General features: G+C 38.6%; 1 protein-coding gene across 4 annotated transcripts in view; it reads left to right on the forward strand.

The window, feature by feature from the left end:
• Positions 1 to 137: 137 nt before the first annotated feature.
• Positions 138 to 12,470, forward strand: part of kank2 (KN motif and ankyrin repeat domains 2) — a 30,918-nt gene continuing 18,585 nt past the window's right edge. For 2 of the 4 annotated variants that reach the window (XM_067420927.1, XM_067420906.1), the window contains exons 1-2: positions 138 to 206; positions 9,765 to 9,850. The gene's annotated coding sequence lies outside the window, so the exon portion shown is untranslated. Of the gene's footprint in view, positions 207 to 9,660; positions 9,681 to 9,764; positions 9,851 to 12,470 lie in introns of those variants that run through there. The other 2 variants (XM_067420915.1, XM_067420921.1) reach the window with 2 other exon arrangements.

Consider the following 12,470-nt stretch of genomic DNA (forward strand, 5'->3'; position numbering starts at 1 on the left):
CGATTGGCTCTATATTGCAAGGATTTTTAAAGTGAAAAATAAAAAGAGCAAATATTTGAGGAAGTTAACGGGATTAAATGGCGAGTGGATGCGTGCGTTGGCTCTTTAAGAGCAGAGGGAGGGGTTCGCTTCATGGCTTGGCTGCGGTGTTTTTGTCTCTGTCAGTGAGACTGCTGGCCTTATCGAGTGAGGGGACTGGAAAGGGGGTAGGTGACAATACACACATGCTATGTCTGGTCAACCTTGTGCTTTTTTATTTAAAAAAAATATTATAATAAAAGCATGCAATAATACAGTATACATGCGCATTGTCGTTTTCCATTTGCTTTCATGGTTGTGATGCTTCGGTCTTTGTTCAGCCCGATTTTACTTTGAGTTTCAAAGTAACGGTACCCTGATGGGGATTCACATTCATCTTTTAAAAACGGACTTATTGTTACCCTTGCTATTATATGAATTATTCTTACAGAGGTTAATGGTGCATTCATTTAAAAAAAATGCTCGTTTTATTGGTTGATTTCAGTTATTACATGCATATGGAAATTAAACGGCATCTTTAGGAAGCGCGCACAATGCCTTTAAATAGTGTGGTCCGAAGAGTTCAGATAGGCTACATGCGCAGAAGAATTATATTACATTCATTATGAATATGATAAACTGATTGAAGTGTTTAAGAAAGCATTTGGGTTTTTAAAGAGTTATTTTGTCGCGCGCTCATTTTATTAGTCGACATAAAAACACCTTTTATGCGTTATATCTGACTATTGCTCTTTTAACTATATCATTTAAACGGGCTCGACGTATATTATGGTTAAATGAGTGCTGATGGCGGTTTGGGGTAAATTCTCCATTAAATAAAAGCCCCGTGACTGCTGTGACTCTGGGGAGAGGGTGGGACTGCTGGAGTTTTTCATGACTTCCAGATGTTCATCACTTTGGCTTTGAAATCATGGGCCTTGATTTGGTTGGCCAGGAACCGTTGGGTTTTACACGTGCGTTTTAATGTGCAAGTCTGATGTAAATTAGCATGTTATTGATTGTGAAACACCTCTTGGAATGGGAAACGTGTGAAAAAAGAAGGGAATGACACATTTTCAACTCAGTTTAAGTTTTAGTTGAAATTAATACGAAAACTTGTGTTTTAGTTGTAGTTCACGGAGTTAATTCTTTGGCCCTTGGGTAAATTGAAACTATATGTTTGAAACTTGGGTAAAAAGTTAATATTGTTTCAGTCACGCCACGCGACTTTGTTACTTTCATTCTTTCTCGCCATGCAGTCGTATCTAACACCTCGTTTGCGTTTTGAAGTGATCGCCGCACGCGCTCGTGTAGTCTTATCGTAGTGCGCAGTCTCCGGAGCTCTTGAGACGCGCGCGCCGCGTTTGGCGCGATGGGTCAAGTCGTGGAATTCCTCGCGCAGGAATGCGTGGTTATAAACCCCATTTGTACGGTGGACCACACGCTGGGCGTCTAAATGATGTTTGCGAGACTAATGAAATTAAGCCACAGGACTACGTGAATCTCGAGCTCTTTTAATTTCCTTTAGTAGCCTAACTGTCGCTGTTTCTCATACATCACTCAACGACATTCCCTTCCCATAGGAAAGACAAATCACAAATGGGAGCTCGATGGTTTCTCTTTGACAGTATTGAAAGTCTTTTTTTCTTTCTGAGGTAAAGACTACACTAATCTCACACAAATCTCCTCTAGAGTTTCCCAAGTAGCTCAATGTCTCTAACTGTGCTCAGATTTGCTAAGACACCAGCCTTTGCTCTCCACAATCATTGTATAGCATTTAAAGCTCACTCTATGTCTATGGCAATTGTCTTGTAATTTGTGTCTCTTCTGTCCTAAGGGGTTTTGGGAAATGCGTCTAATACTTTGAAGCGTAACTCCATTATTTCTATATGGATCTCTGCCAGTATGTGCAGCCTTTTGCCTCTAAAAATGATCCTCAGCAATGTTATGGCTTGTCATGTCCACTTTAACTTACCCTCAAGCAAGCCTTATTCTGCTTGATAGCTGTGTAAATCTGTCTGTCATTTTAAATGTGACGTTAATTGTCAGTGGCCACAATAATCAAGCATGCACACAGGCACCATCAACCAAAACGTGAGCCTTATATTTTTACTTTTTTTATTGTAAATAAAATTCTAAAATTAGAATAAAACTATCTATCACACAGGCCTATATCTCATTCAGACTAATACTAAAAAAATATGAACAATGCGAACATTGTGGCACAAACCATAGTTGTGTCATGGCTCTCAGAATTTTTTATAAATCTAAAATTATGAAATTAAACGTGCTTGTTGGCATAGGAAAGCACAAATCATCATATATTTTTCTGTATTTTATATAAAGGTCTATTGGACCTTCCAGTGAAAAGACTGGTAACATGCTGGGCATCTCCAATCATTTTGTCCTCATAAACTCCGCTCTTTTCTTAAAATCAGGTGCAAGCTTTTGTCTTTGCCTCCATCTGATCAACAACCACTGGATAGTTCCAAGTTTTTTTATTTTTCAACAATCCATTTCACTGAGACAAGTGTCACAATATGTGAGAAATTATCTGTCACTATTTCTGTTACATTGTGACATTAAACTCTATTTTACAATTTGCAACTTTTGCGCAGAAATTATAGTATATGAAGCTGTGAAGTAATACATTGCCATGTGAAAACACACTAGTTTTGGTTACATTTACCTTAAAGTCACTATCAAATCGATTTTTTTTCTGAATGATGCAGCTTTTATTATAAATTATTGTTCTATGCTCAGCAGCTTTTTTTTTTAATTAATTTGCCCTCGCAATTTTCAAAAATAATTTCCCCTCCTTCAGTGTCATCTCTTCTCTGATGTGTTTACTGGCGTGAGGGCTGGACAACCTGTCACTCACATGCCATCATAGCAATAGCAAACCACAACCATCCAGTCAGTTCCCTAATGATGTACTTTTTTTCTTATTCAAGAAGCCATTTCATACGTCACAATAGGGAAGAAAAGACAATCGCAGCTCTCATTTTATGCAGACTTTAAGACATAATCAGTTTAGAACATTTAGTTCTAATGTGGCTGATTGCACAAGTATAGTTTTGGAAGGGACTTGCTCCTTTGTGTAATGTATGTGCCGTATATTTTGCCCACCAGAAAGTGAAGAACCGTTCTAATCCAGAGAAGACATTAATCTCAAGGGCAGGATGGAAATTTTAGAACAGATTTGAGTCCCGAGAGCGAAGGTGTGTCTCAGTGTTTGTCTGCTGCATGTGTGGGACATGTGTTCTGGGGTGTGTGCTGCTGACGGTCCTGCTCTTCTAACCTAGAAAAGTCCTGCACAAACTTCACTTTCCAAGCACACTCGTCGTTTCATAGTTGTGTTATAGTCAGCTCTGTCAGGATGTATTCCACAGTTGCACTCTGGAAAAGTTTTGGTTTCCACACGAGAGGGCTTGATCCTGGAAATGGCAGAGGCTGTGAATGTTCCCCATGAAATCTGCCTCCCCTTACTCTTTGTTTACATTAGCGAGCAGAGTCTGACTAACCCCTTAAGTCTCCCCACCACAGCTGTCCCGACAACAGTGATGAATAGGCACCCCTTACATACTTGTGACCTTATTGCTGCTGCATGACACTACACTTACAAAGTGTCTCTTTTGTTGTTTTCTTTCTGCTTTTAATAATTTACCTTCTCCCCAGTTTCTCCGTTCCTTTCATAGCCCGTAATCCTGGTTCTCGCAGGATTTTGCCGTTAATTCTCATTTGGAGGGATAAATTTGGATGTCTGTGGTGATTCCTGTTGCCCAGCTCCACCCCGCAGGCCGTTTCCTGTCGGAGGTCAGGGCAATGACCAATGGTGTTGCGGCGTGTGTTTGTTCTGCTCCTGCCCCAGCGGTGACGTGAGCGGGGAGAGGCCCCTCCCTGGACCTTGAGCTTTGGCTTCGGGCTCTGGTGTTTCTGTAGATGCCGTAGTTTTCTCCATATACCACTCCCTAATGTAAAAAACAGCCCTGTATGTTTAGGGCATGCAGACGCTTTCCAGCATTGCTCATAACTCTTCATAAGGTCCTGGTTGGAACATTGCAGCCGCCCATATATACATAGATAGCAGGTCCATTACATAACACCCAACCCAGCAAAGACGTCCCCAAAAGGTCCACAAAATGAGATAAACTGAGTCAGTTCTGCATGTTATTCTTCCATGATCGGACATCAGTTTGGTTCACACAATAACAGCCTTCGACCACCAGTGGAGAAGTATTTCTTACAGATCAGCTTACACTGGGTCAGCAATTAAAAGGGACAAAATTCCAACAAAATGAACAAAAATGCCAAAAATTGCCCCTTGTACGACTGTCTCAATTAATGTGAAAATGAATGTGTTGATTGCGGCATTACAATTAGGTCTGCTCATGCTGCATCAGATTTCTTTTTATGTGTTAGTTTTCAGCGTTTCTGCTGAGGGTATGAATGCAATAGCCAATCAGAGTTTGTTCAGTGAGAGTCAGGCGTTTTTTTACCTTTAATAAGGGCAATTTCTATAATTACATGCGGTGTCTTTTTATTGAAAATAATTAAATGTAACCAATTAAATCAATGAAAATAATTCATACAAATTGCCCATACAAGGGTACAAAACACCAATGGAAATCAATACCAGGAGACAAATGCAGTTAGAAGAAAACCTTGCAGAAAATGGGAATAATTTTAAGAAAATAAGAGGGCTCATACAAAATGAATTTTGTTTTATTTAGCACTGCCCTAAATAAGATATTTTAAATGAAAGATGTTAAGACATAACCCACAAGATAAAAAATAGCAGAATTTATTAAAAAAAATTACCTTGTTTAAAAGTTTATGAAGCCTTGATTCCCATTACTGGATGATCCACGGCTGTTTTTGTTTGTTTTGTGATGCTTGTTTTTGAGTCCCTTGTTTGTCCTGAGGAGTTAAACTGTCTAATGTTCTTCAGAAAAACCTCCAGGTCTTGAAAATTCTTCAGTTTTCCAGCATCTTTTGCATATTTGAACCCTCTCCAGCAGTAATTTGGAGATCTGTCTTTTCACACAGAGGACAATTTTCATTTAGTACTGTACTTTCGGAAGCAACAGAAGATAATTACATGTTTCCCAGAAAACAAATCAAGTACAATTGACAAATTCAGAAGATTTTCTTTTCTTTTTGGGGGGCAAAAAAGTGGCAAATAAAGATTGTGGTCTTTTGTCTAAAAGATAGGGTAAAAGATGTTTACATGTATATAAAGAACATGCATTTTCTATGATCCCTCCAATTTTGCAAGGGAATCACACTTGTTCCTGCCACTGTATGGCCCCTTAATTGAAAAGTACATTTCTGACCCTGGTCTTATTGTGCCGTATGTGTAGACAAAACTACAGCACACACTTAAAATAAACATACTGTTATCATCCGTTGATGTGGACGCTTATATAATTATCATTAAAGTTTTCATTTATAGTTATCATTCTTGTGAACAGGCCATAAGAGTTGTTGAACTTCCATAGATCAAAGACATGGCACAGTTCCCTCTTTGTCTCGTGTGTTTTCTTGAGTGGTCAGAGGAATGCACTGCATACAATCGCAATTGGGACCGACTTGAGACTCAGTTCATTTTTCACCCCATAGTCCTGAGACTTAGATAAGTTTTCCTTAAGCCTCATCTTGTCCTGCTGTGCTTTTTTGCAACATATGGTCATCAAATAGCACAAAACGTAAAGCCAATGGTATTTGAAATGACTCACGCTGGGTTTCTTAGTCTGAAAGCTGCCTTTGCCGCTAAAGTATTTTTGCTCTAGACATTTCCATTTAAATATCACCCTCTCCTGGTGTCCGTCCTGGACCTACTCCATCGGTGTCTTTCTGCTCTCCTTCCTGATAAATTAGCTGTTTTTTACTCTGTTACTATTTTATTCTTTTCTGGTTTCTCTCCCTCTCTAATTTTTAAGGCTCCCCTTCTCCTCGGCTGGGAGGAAGTGACCGACTAGTTTCTGGGTCTTTGGGGAACTGCAGCTCCCTTTCCTGTAACTCTTTCTGAACCTGAACTCATGTGCTGTTTGTACACAACGGTTCTCAATGAACCATTACCCTTATAACTACCCTCAAGTATTTAGTGCACATTATCATCCTCATATATCTAAAGGTTGTGAACTTTTGTTGAGTACGTGCTTGACATTGTGTGGCTTTATGTGTGGGTTGGAAGTGGACATTTTTATTGTTGGCCTTAGTCATACTCTTGTAGTTTTTCAGATGTCAGTCTTTTGGGCATCACGTCAAAGTTAGCTATTGTGCATGATTAGCCTATTTAACATGAATCACTCTTTGCAGTTTTATTAAGAAGGACTTTAAAGTATACTACAGTGTGGTCTACTGTATATACAGTCTGAGGCCACTAATAAATAAATGAAAAATAAAAGTTTTTTTTATCTTTGCTAATCACTCTAGCATTCAAAAGTTTGTGGTCATTAAGATAATTTTTTTTAGAAATTGAAAACTTTTACTCAGCAATAAAAAAAATATTAAAAAAATAAAACGTGAACATAAAGACATTTATAATCTCAAATAAATGCTGTTCTTTTGAACTTAATATTGATAAGAAAATCCTGTTCACTTGCAGCACAACTGTTTTCTACATTAATAATAATTATAATAATATTAATGAAAATATTATAAATAGAAGACAGATATTTTATATTGTTGTAATATTTGATGTAATCTTTTTTTTATATTATTGTTTTTACTTTATTATGAATCAAATAAATGCAGCCTTGATGAGCATAAGAGACTTGCCAATCTTTGTAAATCACTTTACAAAATCAATTGTATGTTTTCATCTAACAATTACAATGAAAAGTTGAACTGAAAATTAACAATGTTTCTTTCCTGATAGCTGCATGGACTCCATAGGTTTGTGTAATATTTCAAATAAATTTCATATCAAAATGTTTCTTTGCTACCCGCTTTTTTCATTGCCATATTTTCAAACATCATAAATTAGGCATCATTATTTAATGTGTTAATGTAATTTGCACTGAAATAGGAAGACAGAGCGGGACAGCTCCTCCCCTTTTCTAAAATAACCAATAGCATTTAGTTTCTATCATTGCTCTGCCAGTAATGCGGCAGTTTCCACTTAATATCTAACCGTTTCTATTCGATTTCTGTGCTATCTTATCTCTGGACCAGAGCAGACTGTGTGGGCACTGCAGCAGTTCGCGTGACACAAATGTAAAATCAGACTTCATTCACCCCAATGGAAAGCATATTTACACGGTCTGAATTGTTCCCTATCACCTATATAGTTCATTATGTGCCATTCGCACGTATAGTAACATGTGAACAAGTGACTGATTTCAGCTACAGCTTCAGCGTCTATTTATGGTACAGGGGGCGGGACTAGATTCTAGAGAGCATTTAATTGGACAGAATATCGGATGAAAATGTTTTGAAACACACAATCTTATAGATGACAAGACTAACATTCATACTATAAGAAAAAAAACAGTTTAGATTTTATGGTGATTTTAACTATTTTATTATCAAAATAAAAAAATTATAATCTTGACAAAACAATCAATTAAATTCAATAATAACAGACTCAAGGTTTTATATGGCTATTGCTTTGCAATAGAAGCGAAAATGTGACAGAAATGTATTCATTTGTTTCAGGAGAATGCATTAAAAACATTAAATGGAATTCTTGTTACAGCGCCTAAACAAAATCCATTAGGAATTTAAAGGTGCACTATGTAGTATTTTTGTACTAAATATTTTATTAAAATATCAAAAAACCACCGTGCCAGTGTTTATATATTTTGTTCAGTTAAGTTCTTACAATATCCCAAATGTTTCCAACTATTTGTAAACTGTGAGAAAATTGCTATTTAACCAAGGAGTCTGAGGGAGTCACCTTTCAATTGAGTCATATCTGCGTTCCCCTCGGTTTCCGGTTTTGTTTGGCAGAAACGCTTTACTCTTAGCAGTGTGAACAAGTGTCACAGCAGCCGCTGAGCGAACGTACAGAGTAACGTCATAACATCATTTTAAACTCTTAAATCTATCTAATATGATAAACAGAGCTGCGTTACCTCATAATCATGACCGGAAAAGCGGAAATGGTACCCTTAACATTGTGTCCCGTTCAGTCATAATAAAAGTCCCGCTGCTCATGAGGCATGTGTTGCTCAACAATCGCTCCAGCGGCCTCGCTCAGCTCCACAACACTCGGTCCTGCTCTGCTTCATACTACAGTAACATTAATAACCGCATCCATTAACATAAGTCCTATCCCGATTCTTTTTTTCGCTGGCTGTGAGGTGAAGCCTTTGTTTTGAATAGGCGTCCTAAATTGCATAGTGCAGCTTTCATTTTTTGTGATATCAACTTAAAATTTGGAACACAACTTGGTTAGACATATGGCTTTCATTTTATCTTAGAATTTAATCTTAGAGTACAAATAAATAAAAATACATACATTGTAAAATATATATCTTATATAAAAACATACATCAAAAGTTTAGCAGAGAACATTTATTTACAGTAAACTTAAACTATTATAATATTTTTCCTTTCACTTTAGCAATAATCTGCACTCTATGATCAAAAAGGGCACATATAAGGTTTACATTTTTGTTTCTTTGCTTTACAATTTTTTATCCTATAACTTTTGTTTATTTCAGATTTAAATTCGATTTTTAATCTTAACTTTATTAACTCTGTATTTATTTATTTTTATTTATATATTTTTTGTTTTTGTTTTTTGTGGTCAAATCAAATACATATTTCCATAAATTCATTACATATTTACTCGTAAACCAGTAGTGAGAATATCCAAAAACAGGACCTAGTTTAACCAGTTTATGATTACAGTCAGTTTTGTTTTCCAGAAAGAATGAGACTTTCTCAGCAGTGGGCAAATGAGAAGCATTACGTGTGTTTTAAAGGCAATCTCTCTCTTCTCCATGCTCCTCCCAGCTCTATATTAGAACCAGCTGTGGAGTTTGAGGCTGAATGAATGGCTCTTTGTGATTTGGCTGTCACTTCTGTGTAAAGCTCTGTTTCTTTCTCCCTCTAGATACTGGCATGACAAAAGTGTTGGAACAATGTAACCTAATGTTCCCGCTTTTACATTGTTACTCTGTAAAAACATATCAATTCACTAAGACTGCAGACATGCATTTTGGATGTTGAGCTATTGAAGAACTTGCACTTGACACTTGACATAATGGCTTCTATGACCAGAAATGTAATGTCTGGATGAGATTTTGAGGATAATTTTCCAGTCATGTATATTAAATAAAGTCATTGTGCCCTGCTGTTGATGAAGTATTTGAAGTGTAGGAGTGTTTGTGAAGGTCCACGACGTTCTGGAATGTTTCTGGGTGCCGTCTGGTGTCCGGCAGGGGTGTGTCCGTCTCTCTGGGTTTGACTCAGTAGAACTCGAACTAAAAAACATTGCTCACAGCGCAGAGCTTTCCCAGGCTCAGGACGGTATGCCAAGTAACATGTTGTTGTGGTTGAGGAAGATGAAGGGTGTGTTGTGGTGGTAAGCAATGATGATACAGAGCCAAGACAAATTAGTCTCTGACAGAGGAGTTTTTTTTGGATCGACAGTCGTGAGGAGTGGCTTGTCTAGTGCTTGAGATGATATTGAGCGTCTAAAACGAAGGGTGTGACCAGAATCATGCAAAGAATCTGCCAATGTTAGTCACGATTTGAGCCGTTCTTTAAATAAAGCATTTTTTTTTCTTCAGGTTTTTGGTGGCACCCATAAGAGAGTCACAGGAATCGAAAGAGGAGAGCGAGGAGGTCGGGGAAGAGAGACCATCATTGCAGCACAGTGAGTTAGAGGTCCTGCATTCTTGTTTTCGGTTTTATGCGAGAACGAGGTAAAGCACCTTCCTTTTGCCTGCTCCGACAAATGCAACAAGTGAGATCAGAGATGTTCTGTCTTTTATTGAAATCGAAAAAGAAAGACAGAATCATACAGACAGGTATTGAAAAATCACCATAGCTCTCTACCTGTGGTATGGTGCGGGCGGGATCAGGACAAAATGCAAAAATTGTGAACGAGAATAAATAAATCTTAATTTTAGCGGGAGCGGGACTAAAAATTGCAGATTTCTACAGTGAGTTATTTAACTCTAACTGCTGTCTTTAGACAAGATACAAATTACTCCCTTGAGTTTAAGGAGTCAATTTAGTCCTGGTTTGTAGATAAGGATCCCAAATTCCACGTCATAGCCAAGAATAATTAAGCAGCTTGTTGCGAACGGAACTTGAAATTCACACAGTGATAAAGGGACCTTTGAAGCATCAAAACCAAACGCCCCTTAATGTTTATCCGTTCCACAGAATGCTCGCTTGAGTGAAACTAATGACCAGACATTCTCCTTGACATGTTTTCATAATATGAAACAAGCTTAGAGGAATTCAGTTTTCCCCGACTCAGCGAACATGGTAAAATCACTCCTAATATCCACCAAAATGTAGGCTGATGTAAGATTTCCCTCCATCCTCTTTCCCTTGATTGCTAATCTTCATAATGTGGCGGTGGGTGGGGGAGACCCTGGTGGCAGGAGATGTCAACTTCCGCTGCTCTGGAATGTAAAGCGAGGGAAGTTGGGAGAGAGGTATGGAGAAGGGGGCATGGGTTTAGGGCAACACATTCCTTCTAGAGGAGGGTAGAGATCAGCATGCCACTGAGAAATGGCAGGGCGCCGTTGGGGAGGGGGGCACACTGTGCTCTGTTCACCGTCATCTCAATGAGACACTGTTCATGAGCAGACAAAGAGGGAGGAAGGTCACCGCCATACATGCACGCATGCCTCTCCGCAGTAGTAGCCGGTGCAGCCCTGTTCTTCAGAAGGAGAGGGTGATTGTGGTGGGCTGGAGAAAGAGGATTGTTTGGGAGCATAAGGCACAGCGCTGAAATGACAAGAGTCCAACCCTCTCCACTGACTTTGTATTGTGTGAAGCTGCCTTCTTCTCATTTCTGACTTATAGCAAAAAACAGAACAATACCTAAAAGCTGCTGTGACAGGGTATACAGCAAACTAGATCATAGAGCCAGAACAGAGTTTTTACAAGTTATTGACACAAAAAAACGAGCGAGTTTAAGGACACAAAAGTGAAAATATAGCCTAGCGGCAGCAAATCTAATTTGCATCCAGGGCCTCTAGCAAATCTGCTTTGGTTTGAGAGCTGGAAAACCAAAACTTCAGTTGGTGGACGGGCTTAACATGATGACGGCAGAGTTGTGACGGTTCTGCGAGCTGCTTGAAAACAAAGAAGCTGCTTTTCGAATCATCTTTGGCCGCGATTCTGGAAGACCTGAAGTTAAGCTTTTCTTTGAGAAAAGAACAAAGAACGGCACTGATGTCATTCTTAAAGGAACTGTATGTAAAATGTTTTTTAATTAATCATAAAATGACCCTGATATGTCACTAGACATTAAGAAATCATGTTAATTTCAAATTCTTGTATCACTGACAACAGTAGTCCGGCCAGGATAGTCATTAAGGGTGTCATTTAAAACTTGTTGTTGCAGCCCTCAACTGATGTTGTGTTTTGGCCTTAAGCTCCACCCTCCACCGATCTACCAATCACAAAGTCAGTAGTGTTTCAGCATCAGGGTTGCCAACTCTGCTCTAGTTACCACAGCTGCAGTACAAACATTCCTGCTGGATCCTGCAGCCTATCTGGCAACCTCGAGTCAGGGGGAGGGGGAGCGGCATACACCGCTCTACAGTAATTTGATAGTGATAGTGATAGTTGGCCACAATCGTACATACACTTCCTTAAAAAAAAGGAAGTTTTGCCGACCGCATACGGTAAAAGTTTAATCTATCAACTTGCTCCGCTTCACATTCTTTGCTGCTCTGGTTGGTTGTAGCGCTATCCTATTCCATGCAGAGGGACTTTAAAAGATAACTGCTTATCCCGCCCCTCGGATTGAGCCCTGCCAACAGTGTGTTCTCAGACACAACTTCATCTTGATGTGGGTCTGGCTTGTCAGGCTAGTGGAAACAAGCAATTAAGATAGAGCGCAGCGTGTCATATTACAAGATAAAATGAGAAATACGCCCACTTGAAGGGAACGCCATCGGTTAAAGCATATGCTAAAAAAAAAACAAAAAAAACATTCATTATTTTTAACCATGTCCAGGGATTATTTTACCAATCTGAGTGGCACATGTAGGCATATTGAGTGTCAGGGTCCCACAATTTACCCATTTTTCACGCTGATGCTTCATATATTATTGCCTGTATCCACTTTTGTCTCCTTAAAAGCTGGCTTTTATATTCGGTAGCTTATAAAAATGTAATTCTGTGTTTTTAGATTATTGTACACCCTATCACACAGCAGCTTTTAGACATTGTGTTTTAAATGGTTTTAAGTTTTGTTGTGCTCCAGTTTTCTGGATGGTTGCTAGAGCAGTGATATGTGACTTATAAAG

Source organism: Pseudorasbora parva, chromosome 2, assembly GCF_024679245.1.
Source record: "Pseudorasbora parva isolate DD20220531a chromosome 2, ASM2467924v1, whole genome shotgun sequence".
NCBI lineage: Eukaryota > Metazoa > Chordata > Actinopteri > Cypriniformes > Gobionidae > Pseudorasbora > Pseudorasbora parva.